Genomic DNA, 12,172 nt, shown 5'->3' on the forward strand with positions numbered 1-12,172 from the left:
ATTATGTGCCTGGCTATTATGTGCCTGACTCTGTGCTAGGTGTTTTACATGCATTTTCTCATTTGTTCCTAAAGAATTACTTGAAATCCCATTGTTACCTCCTTTTTATTGAAGAATTTGAGAGTCAGAGAGAAGAATCAACTTGTCCTAGATAGTAAATGTGAATTCAAATATATCTTTCCCTAAAGCTACTAAAGCTCTCTAATTATTTATTTTGTATGTTAAGTGGAAGATTTAACAAAAACAAAGATGTAAAACATTTAAAGCATAACCTGAAAGACCAGGAGTCCTGTTGGGCAATATAAAGTACATACAGAAAAGCAATAATACTTACAGCTGAGAAACAACCCAAGACTAAATTTTAGAAGGCTTTGAATGCCAAGCTAGGAAACTGAACTCTATTTGATCATGGAGAAAACAAAAAAGTTTCTGATTAGGAGAGTGATGGATATTGTATTTATTGGGATTAGGCTATCCAAGTATGAAAAGGGCATTAGAACCAAAATACAGTAAGAGTGAAGAGATCAAGATGATTTCAATAGTCCAGGAGAATGATGTCCAGAGTTTAGGGTGGCAGCAACTGGAATAAGAAGAGAAAACATGAGAGATGAGAGATGGGAAAAATAAAAATAAATGGAGGAGAAAGGCCTTGAAAGGTTTTTAATTCAGGAACCCATTATTTTTTAATGTTTTGGGAGACATGAAAGGTCTCTAAGCAAAAAAATAAATAAAAAAATATTCATCGTACCCGGCTTTCCTCTCCCATCTAAAGATTCTCAATTTACTGAGTGGTCCACTTTTAGGGGAAAATACCCACTGCAGTGTACACTGGGCTGGTGCTGGGCTACCTCATTATTGCTCTGGCCCTTGTGTCTTGCATGTTCAGATGGATGACTGTTTCCACCATCCATCATCATCATGACCGCACAGAGATGATCTACTACTGCAAGCATTGAAGCCCTGATGTTGTGGATGGTAGTAATAACACAGTCCAGTCAAGGCAGAAAAAAAAGCCACTGAGTTTTTCTCTTTCTTTTTTTCCCCCCTTAAATGTAAACTGGAAAGGTAGAGAGGGGAAAAGTGAACTAAAAAAATTAAATATTGCCTTTTCAAAGATTCAAAATAACTACTGCAGTGTTGGCAAAGGTCAGTATGATAAAGCAGACAGCGTGGAGAAATAGAGTGCTTTGGATAATGCTGAAAGGCACTCTGGGCATTATAGATGTAGAAATCAATTTTAAGATTAAAAAATTGAATTGGTAATTTTTGACCCATACTGTGATTGAATTATGTGGATCTTGGATTTTAATTAGAGTCACAGGCCTATCAAGTAAAACCCTCAGGTATGTATGAAGCAAAAAAACATCATTTAAACATATTGTTGAATAAAAGACAAGGCCCTGAATCTGACTTAGCAAAATGATCTTTCTAAAAATAAGCTTCCTTTTAGTTTTTTCCTTTTCAGGCCATGAGAAATTTTTAAGTCCTGATTTCTGATTGATAAATTAGAATATTAACCCAGCATTCAATTTGAATGCTAGTCAGAAGAATTAATAATGCTATAGGTCCCAGTTTTTTAAACCTAGAATGCTGACAAAAGTTGAATTAATATTTTAGAATAAAGACTATGCTTTGTAAGTCGGGAGCCCTACTGCCGATCCAGTCTCCCTTAGCTAAACATTCTGGATTACTTAATTTTCAGATTTACAGCTGTGGCTTGTAAAGAGTTTCTCTTCCCTCCCTTATACACAGATCGATTCCCCTTGGGTGCCGGTATCTTAATCATATAATCATTTGGGTTGGAAGGACCTATGCTGGGGCACTAATCTATTCTCGTGAATCACAGCAGGATTGATTTTATTATTACTTAGTCCCTCCTGATCGATGGGTAGAGGGATTCAGCCTTGAATCTCTCCAGTGATGGTGATTCCACAGCCTCCCCTGGCAGCAGGTGCCATTCCCAACTATTCATATTGTTGTAAAGTTAGTCCTAATATTTAACCTAAATTTTCCCTTCTGGAATTGGAGCCTATTACTTCTTGTCCTGTCCTCACTGACTAATGAGAATTGGTCCCTCTTCCCTTTATAACATCTTTTAATGAATCTGTAGACAGTTATGTCTCCCCTCAGTCTTCTTTTCTCCAGACAGAACATGCCCACTTGCCCTAACCTTTCCACATAGGTCTTATTTTCCAAACCCTTCATCATCTTTGTGGCTCTCCTCTGAACCCTCTCTATTCTGTCTATGTCTCTTTTGAAATGTGCTGCTACAACCTAAATGCAGCATTTCACCGGCAGCCAAAATCAGAGAGGGCAAAGCAGGAAAGGAAAAAAAAAACAAAACTACTATTTTGTGGTTTTAAATGACACCTAACTTATTAACTACTTTACTGTCTTTTTGTAGAACTAGAGAAATTTAGTGTATGTAAGTAGAATCTTACAAAGTTTCTGTTAATTGCACAAGCTATTGTGCAATTAATAGTGGAAAAATTGTTAGCATTGGCTTGTATGATTCTTTGAAATAGTCATTCACTGATGGTCAAATTATTGTTTCGCAGTTGAGATATCCTTGAGATTTTCTGAACTTGGACTCTTTACAATGTCCAGTGACCCTCCTACTCTTGACAACATTAACAGCAACAAAATCAAATACTCAGTAAAGTTCTAAATATTCTTTTGCAGAATATTTACCAGTTCTTCCTTTGTGCGCACATAAGCAAAAAATCAGGAAGGAAAGTATATAAGGAAAGCGTCAAAACATTACTATATTATTTCTGTTTTTTATCGATTGTTTTTAATAAATGACAATTCACATTACACACATAGAGCAAAATTTTTCAAATCTCTGGTTGTTTGTAAAGTATGTTCACACCAATTCGTGTCTTCACACATGTACTTTGGATAATGATATCCTTCACATACTACCATCATTGCTAATCCCCTGCCCCCTTCCCCTCCCACCCCTCGGCCCTATCTAGAGTTCCTCTATTCCTCCCATGCTCCCCCTCCCTACCCCACTATGAATCAGTCTTCTTATATCAGAGAAAACATTCAGAATTTGTTTTTTGAGAGATTGGCTAACTTCACTTAGCATTATCTTCTCCAAATTCATCCATTTACCTGCAAATGCCATGATTTTATTCTCTTTTATTGCCGAGTAATCACCGTATTATTTTTTTAAAAGGCAAAATAGTTTGAAGTTTTCCATTTTCAGATATTTGTGAATCACTTAGATGACAGGACATTTACAAAATTACAATTGAATACCATGAAAATTTTTCCCCAAATATCATTTCACAACACAATAGCAAAGCTTACAGAATTCTAGAATGCTAGATTTGGAAGACATTGTAAAAAATAACTCATAATAAACATTTAATAGAACATAAAATCGAGAAAGATAAAATCAAGTGCTTAAGATTAACTCTTGGTTAATTAATTAAGATTGATTCATTATTGAATTAATTAATTTAGCAAAAATGTATAAGAAATATAAAATTAAAAATGAAGTATGTCTTATGTTTAAATGAAAAATTATATGACACTCCAAAACCAGAATCCATTTCTCCCAACTCTCACAGTTTACTTTTTGTTACAAAAGCTTGCTGCACACTATTCCTGTGGCATTCCTTAGATCAAATTGCCAATACTTGACTTCTAAATAAAAATTTCTTCACTTTGTATCTGAAGGTTGAGTTGAAAATGGTAGTCAGACTTTGGGATCTGTCAATGATTACACACTGGCACTATAAACCAAAAAGACTAACTCTCATTTTGGGACAAGAATCCTGTTATAATTTGGATATGTTCTCCAAAAGCTTACATATGAGACAATGCACGAACAAAGTTCAGAGGTGAAACGATTAGACTGCGAGAGTTGTAACCTAATCAGTGGATTCACCCATTGATAACTTGGTGGTAACTGTAGGCAGGTAGGCGTGGCTGGATGAAGTGAGCCACTGCAGCATGTCTTTGGGGTTTATATTTTGTCCCTGGTAAGTGCAGCTCTCTATGATTCCTGATTGACATGTCCTGCTTTCCTCCACCACCTTCAGCCAGGAAAGACACCTCACTTTCAGTCCAGAACAATAGAGTCAGCTGTTTATCCTGAGACCTCAGAAACCATGAGTCCCAAATAAACTTTCACTTTTCTATGTTGTTCTTGTCAAGTCTTTTGGTCACAGTAATGAAAAAACTGACAATCTAGTCTTCACATGGATTTAGCACTATTCTTTTAGAGCTATATGATTTAGCATATATCTGCATTATCTACTTCGTGCTTTGCAATTCATGGATCAATAGTTAAATCTTACTTTGGGAAGTTCCACTTAAAAAAAGAAGGATATGACACAAAAAGCAAAATATATACTAAAATTAAAATATGTACTAAAAATTAATTATGTGAATGCAAAACCAGGGATTTTACCAACAGGAAGTTTATGATCAAGTGGGTCTGGGATAGTCTAAATTTCTGCATTTCTAAGATGTTTCTTAGTGATATCAAGGCTACTGCTCCTTGGAAACATTTAAAAATCATGGTCCTAGAGAAAATTGCTTTACAATCTAATTAGCTGGGCTGGATTCCCACCAGCAGAAGTTTTAATGCCCTGAGTAAAAGTAACCAGAAGGGTTTAAGACGATAGCTTCACAGACTACTCAGAGGTAGTTATGTGTTCCTCTCTTCTACAATATATGGATTCAAAAAGTGGCTAAATAGAGGACATTAATTAAATGTGGCTTTCCTATATCTACCTAAAGAGAAAACTTAAATGTTCAAATTCTTTCCAAGCAAAATATACCAGGTATAGCAGAGCTTTGCTGATTAAATGATTGGTTTTTTTGATATCATTAGGATCATTTTTATATAGTCCATGTAGAGGCTCTTATGTTAATTTAATATGTAAGTTTTTAAGCCAAATGAGTGTTATAACTCTTGTCCTTGTCACTTCTGATATATTGTTTTTTCCCATTTAAAATTGCTTCCTGGTTTTATGCCAACTGTTATTTTGTATATTGTTAAAAGTTCAAAAGCAAAATAGTCATCAATTTGGCCAATTAAATCAATAAAGCCATTCAATTGGGTCAAAAAATTAATATATTGTGCTGTTTTGCTCAATTTCAAAGATATTTTTCTATATTTAAAAGATGATTTAGTTGATTCTCATAAACTCAGTAGTTTCAGACACAACAGAATATGCTGTTCTTGGAACAAGATATTCATGTAAAGGCTGGATTGAGTCCTCCTATAAAGATTTCTCAGAATGCCTGATTTCATCTTATTTATCCACCTAGTCATTATGCATAATATCTATTGAGTCACAGACTTGTTTTTGTTTTAGTATAGAAATTAATATTTAAAAATTGGTGGAGACTTTAACTTACTCTGGAGAATATCTATTGTTTTTTCTTTCTTTTAGAAATTAACGTTTATTTTGTTCTATTGTGTTGTGTGTGTGTGTGTTTGTGTGTGTGTGTGTTTGTGGTTCTGAGGATCGACCCAGTGCCTCACCTATGCTAGGCAAGTGCTCTACCACTGAGCTACAGCTCCATCCCAGAGAATATCTTTTTATAGATGGAAGAATCACTGGAATTTTAATGAGACAGTTTTGGCTTTATGGAGTCTAGGAGCTCTAGTTTTGAAGGCAGATAGAATCCTGGCATTTCTCACATAGGCAACCATTGGTAATAGAAGCATTTGCAAAAGAGCCAAAGAGTTAAACAGCAAGAAGCAAACTCTAATGGCTATTGCTTATTTCACAGGTTCTGCTAGTACCTTAGATGAATAATGAAAGAAATAGTTTTCAAAACAATCACATTCTATGTAGTGCATTTTAAAAAGTGCACCCACTTTTTTAAAATCCAAAATAAAATTTTGAGATTAATCTCCAAAAGACCATACATTACTGAGGAGTGGGGTCATTCTTTTCATTGCTTCATGCAGACTTTAGATCTAGTAGAGGCTGACAGGAGAAATAAAGGGTTGCTGAGTGGATGAATAATTAGATCACGATCTTTGGAGTTGGTTTTATTTACTGTTGAGAGGTTCAGGCTTTTCATAGAAAATACTTATGGTTCTAGTTTAATGTGGTGACTTTAAGATATTTAAAAGCAAAAGGCTAACATAATATAAACCCAAGATGTCTAGGACCATATTCCAATAGTTGGAAAAGACTCAAGTGCAGTTAGTAGGCTGGGGAACTAGACAAATGTCTGTTTTGTTTGTTTTTCTTTAGTACTAGGCAATATGAGACACCTTGATTGATATTCTTGAAGTCATCACTGATATAAATAAGCTATTTTGAAAAATGCATGTTTTGTTTTCATTATTGACACCAGATTGTTTTAAGAACTGGTGATAATAAAGTCATTTTAAAGTGTGAACACACAAAGCAGGAGACAATATCTCCTACCAACCTAGTTTTGTATTGCACTTAAATTTTGTAGAAGATATTTTAGTAACCCAAATTAATACAATTCTCAGCATTAAGGCATTCTTGTTGTTGTAACTTATAACTGTAAATATCAGTCCTAATCATTAAACTTCTTCTGCCTTACTTTGAGAAATAATCTAAATATTTAAACATTATGATACTTGTTAAAAAAGTATACTTAGATTCATTTATTCTTGATTATATTTATAGTACATATTATGTAAAATATGCATAAATAGAAAGTAAAAACCACCTATAATACAAAAATCCTTCACAGAATTTGCATTTGAGTCTTCATATGTCTTGATAATGAGACTAATGTTCCAATTACATTAATAGGGTATTGCCTATTCTTAGTGACTGTGAGTGGATTCTGCATTTAATCTAGTTCTTTGACTCCTGATTTCCTTAAAAATACTTCTCTGAAGTTGACTTCCCATATCTCTGGATACAAGCTGCTTTTAAGCTCTCTATTTTCACATTAAATTTATTCTCTATTAATTATTACAAGTCTTAAATATTTCCATTCAAGATTTCCATAGCATTCTAATAATGTTATTTATTAACATATTTTTTTCCTCCTCCTGGATTGTGTAAACCACAACGGACACCCATATCCCTGGTACCTTCTTTGTCATGGCTCTATCTATATCAGAGTTCCACCTAGATATTGAGATTAGGAGATTGGGGGTACTTAGACTATTACTGGGAAAATTCTTTAAACTATAAGTAGAAGACACGCAGAATGGTTACAACCCCTAGGGTTCATGAACGGCACCTAGGTGAAAAACATGTCTAGAAGAGGCAAAACACACAGGAGATCCAGATCTCCTTTTAGAACTCACCGTTGTGGCCCTCTCAATGGTGGAGAAGTTATTTTTAAAAGTTGTATCTTCAGTATTCACTGAAAAGCTATCCAAGGGGAAGTGTCACATCTCAGAGCACATTATAAAATCACGCAAGGAGCTACTGGGGAAAGCCATCCAGGGGTAAGTACCACAGGGAGTGGAATTCACTGGAAACCACCCGCTGGAGTGGCTGAGATAACTACCCACAGGAAGAATTGGAAGCTTGCCACGAAAACCAAACATCAGAGTTCCTACTAATGATGAAACTTACCATCATGCCAGATGGTGACGATAAAATGTTCCAATATCACAAGCAAGACAATGAAGTGTGGATCTGTAGTGGAGAGAAAAAGGATCGATAATTGAGACACCATCAAATGCCAGACTCTCCCAATCTGTCCCTTCCTGCTATTTCTTATGAAGTGAAAAAGATAACAGAATAATGAAAAATGAAATCCTAGACAATATTATCTCAGTTACATTACGTATTACTGTAGATCTAATATACCTGTACCATCAATAACATTTATCAAGCATTTTGGGCAAGTTTTTAATTGTGTTATTTTACTTTTGCCTTTTTTCTAACTTTAAATATTTTCTCTTCTCTGCATATTTTCATTTCTTATAAGCTTTAATTTTTGAAGTATAAAGGGATTGGAATAAGGACATATTATAAATCATTCAATATTAATTCAAAGTGAATGTCGTGTTTTCAAATTAGTTGTGAATACATTTTCATCTAAAAGTGTTTTAAAGGTAAAAGTTTAAAAAAAATTTTCTCTACACAATGTTAGGGAAATTGTTATCATTGATGTTTTTTTCAATGAAAAGTTCTGATGCTTGTGTAAAAATTTAGGATACCTTGTTGAAGTTTTCTTTTTAGTATCTAAAAATTTTTATAATTAATTAAGAATAAAAACAAGCATGAATTTGGAGAATATGGTATAGTGAAAAAATAGACTTTTAATTTTTCTGTATATCACTTTAAAGCCAGACAAACCAATTATATAGTAAAACCAAAACCTATGGGCACAATTATGCTTCCACTTATCACTTGGAACTATTATTTCTATTCTAACAATGATATTGAGCTGAATCAGATCAAAAGCCATTTGGCTTTTAGTGTAGTTTTGTTTTACCGTAACTGAGAAGAAAGGTAAAAATGCTAAAATAACTATTATTTATTTGATGAAAAAAGTAATGACTTTCCTACAAAAGAAGAAACTTTACTGCTTTGGGGAAGGAAGAGAAGGAATTTCCCCAAAGATGAGGGGCAGGAAAAACTAGCCACATCTAGCAATATTTAATGTCAACTTGACATGAAGGATTAGCCTCTGGAGGAGCCCTGGCAACATAATAAGTCCGCATCCACCCATCAACAATTTCCCACAGGCTCTCATTGAATAAACAAATGATCATGCATTTAAGCCTAGGGGAAGGGAGGAGAGTTGAAATAAATTCCTATGCTCTGGTGTATTTCTATATGGGGGATAGGTCAAGAGATGAGGGAAATCTCAGAAGACACATAGCATTGAATAATATGTACTGTATCTATGAAGGGTAAGTACTGATCAGAAGACCTGAGATAAATTCCTCTGGGATCACTGAACCTTCACCATGAACATCAAAACAGCTCTCTAAAGTCTATTGGCAGGCATCAAGGTGAAGAGAGTTCTGCTAAAGCCCAGGAGAGGTCTGGGGAACAAAAATTTCCCAACAGCGGCTAGGCTATGAGGCAGTGGAAAGTTTTCTATGAGTTTGAGAGTTGGCAGCTGAGCTATGAAGTATAAAAAGATATGTTATATGAAAAGTCTTATAAGTGCTGAGAATCAATTGATCATCCTGCCCTCCAAATATTTGATGTATCAGGTGAATCTAACTAAAGCTACAGCAAAGCTCTAAACCAGCCCAAAAACTTAGATTGACTCAGACCCTGGTTTTACCAACCTGCCAAGGAAAGTCCTATGTCATTCTCTGGGGTCAATATGATTTTCTTTACTCTGCATTGGTTTTACGTATCTATCTAGCAATACATCGAATTATGATATATCGGAAGAAGCAAGAGCATATGATCACCTAATTAATGGGGGGGGAAAAGCTAATAGAAAGAAAACCAAGATTCCCAAATTGGAATAAATAGTCAAGGACTTAAGTATAACTTAGACATGTATGTTACAGGATCTAGTAGAAAACTGAACAACTTGAATAATGAGAAATTCCAGTAGAGAAATAGAGACTGAGGGGAGGGGAGAGGAGTTCTACATTTGTCTTGGGACGATGAAATCCCGGAAAACTGATCCTTCCTTAGGTAATAACTGCAACTTCTCACAAAGTACAAATCAATTACTGAAAGGTTCCAGACTGTTATCAAGGCATGCAGATTTGGGGAAAGAGTTGAAAAAACAGAGCAAGTAAAAAATATATAGTAAGTCATTTCTCTGGTCCTTTCTGGACAAAAGCTGTAATTATGGTGGTGACAGAGGGAAACCACATATACATACTTTTTGTCATTATTCCATAAACAGTACAATTGAAAAACTAATAACACAGTATTTGCATTGCATTAGGTATTGTAAGTAATCGAGATGATTTAGAGTACATAGGAGAACTTGGCTAGGTTATATGCAAATGCAACATTTTATGTAAGGGACTTGAGCATGTGCAGATTTTGGTATCTTCAGAGGTCCTGGAACCTCTGTTCAGAGTTTGGTCATTTGAAAAGAAACAAAAAAAAAATGGAAAGTTAAATATAACTTTAAAAGTTAAATATAACTGGCTAGAATGTGTTGTAATGTTTCTATTGCTACATTTACATTTTAAGATTTAGAATTCTGCAGTGAATGTCATATACTCCAATGATTTTAATACATTCCAAGTTACTTACATATTTTTAAAACTAAATATGGTTAAAATTTTGCCCAGTTACATGTTTTTCTCATTAACTCTTTTTGCCCTGAGCATCCTGTTCCTATTATAATTGTTGTCACTGACTGAGGTAAAGTAGGAATTAAGAATTTCAACTCTCACCTTATTGGATTCTGCTTTTTTTTTTCCTTTCTCTGGAAAATCATGAGCCCACCCTTCCTGTTGCGTGCTTCGACTTCTATAATCACATCTAATGTCTCACATGCTTCACTTTACATCCTCTACTGATGGTACTTTGTTACAGCTTTCCTGTTTTATATATCCCCTGGACACCCTTACTAATTAATTATTATTTTCTCTGAGCATCATTTTTAAAATTCATTTGTTCTTTTTAATGATTCTCTTCCTTCATTTATTTTGCTGCTTTTTATATCTGCTCTTTAAGTAGAGAGGAAATGTTAAGAACAATAAAGATCAAATATTTTTCTAAGGAGAAACGTAATGCTTTGTTTCCTCAGTTATAAAATGTAGATATATTTAGTTTTCTTGAAGGGGCAGTCTACCTTGGGTTATCATTGTTTTTCAAGTCAGTAAGACATGTTATTCTCATTTTTCTTATTTTCAACCCTCCACAGATGTTGTGACTTAAAAATAAATAACAAATGCTCATACTATGGTCAAAGAAACTGTAACTTTGTTGAGAATGGAAAGAGTTAATAAAATCATTCTTAAAATTCTTGTTTTTTAAGTTGTTTGTTAGTTAGTCCATGGTAAAGTGTGGATTCTCACTTAAAATGCCCACTAGGGCTCTATCCAATATTTTAGTAAGAAATTAAAGAAGGGAAAAGAAAAATTATCCTAAGAGATACAGGTAATCTACAATATATCCCCAATCCATAAAATATAAGTAGGCTGTGAGAAATGGGAAGAATCCAAGAAAATTAAATAGATCAAAACATTAGGAGATTGGAAACCTTCCCATATAGCTTATGAATATATAATCTCAACAAGATAAAAATTTTCTGACTATGGATTTTTTTAACTTCTTCAAAGTTATATATTTTATTTGGAGGCTTCTGTAAAAGCTACACTGTAACTCAAAATTTTAAATATTACAGAGAGTCAAATAAGAAGATGCTTTTTTTTGGAATGCAATTTATAGTTTCTACATTTTTTTCTATGAGGGGGAGTGTTACCCATGAGTAAGTAGACACCTCTTTGTCAGTATCAGAGAAGTGGGGAGAATTAGTGGTGCATTAGTCAGGGTTCTCCAGAAAAATAGAACCAATATTATACAGGTTATGTGTGTGTGTATATCCTGTGTTTTTATATACATAATATCATATATTTATATTTACACATATATGATATATATAAATATATGATGTTTATATTTATTATGGAAATTAATTCACACTATTATCAAAGCTAAGAAGTTCTGTGACATGCCATCTGAAAGCTGAAGAATGAGAAAATTCAGTAGTATAATTGTATAATTGAGTCTGAGTGTGAAAACCTGAGAACCAGGGGAGCTGATGCTATGAATCCTGGTGACCAAAGTCCCAAGAATCAGGATGTTAAGGGGAGGGAAAAAATGATGATCTACCTCAAATGGGGACACACACACACACACACACACACACAGAGAGAGAGAGAGAGAGAGAGAGAGAGAGAGAGAATTTGTCCTTCCTTTGCAATTTTGTTCAATCCAGGCCTTCAATGTATTGGAGGATGCCCATCCACGTTGATAAGGGTGGATCTTCTTTACTCAATCTGCCAATTCAAATGCAAAATTTATTCTGGAGACAACTTCACAAATGCACCTAGAAACAAAGTTGTACCTACTCTCTTGGTATCACACATTACAGTCAAGATGACAGGTAAAATTTAATACCACAAATAGGCATAGTGGCTCATATGACCAACTGAAATAGTACAGAAGAGGCTGGACACCCAAGGAATTTTCAGGAAGTCAGTTTATTGGCTGCAAGGTCCAGAGAAGCTATGGGATAGCTTAAAACATTCTCC

Source organism: Ictidomys tridecemlineatus, chromosome 9, assembly GCF_052094955.1.
Source record: "Ictidomys tridecemlineatus isolate mIctTri1 chromosome 9, mIctTri1.hap1, whole genome shotgun sequence".
NCBI lineage: Eukaryota > Metazoa > Chordata > Mammalia > Rodentia > Sciuridae > Ictidomys > Ictidomys tridecemlineatus.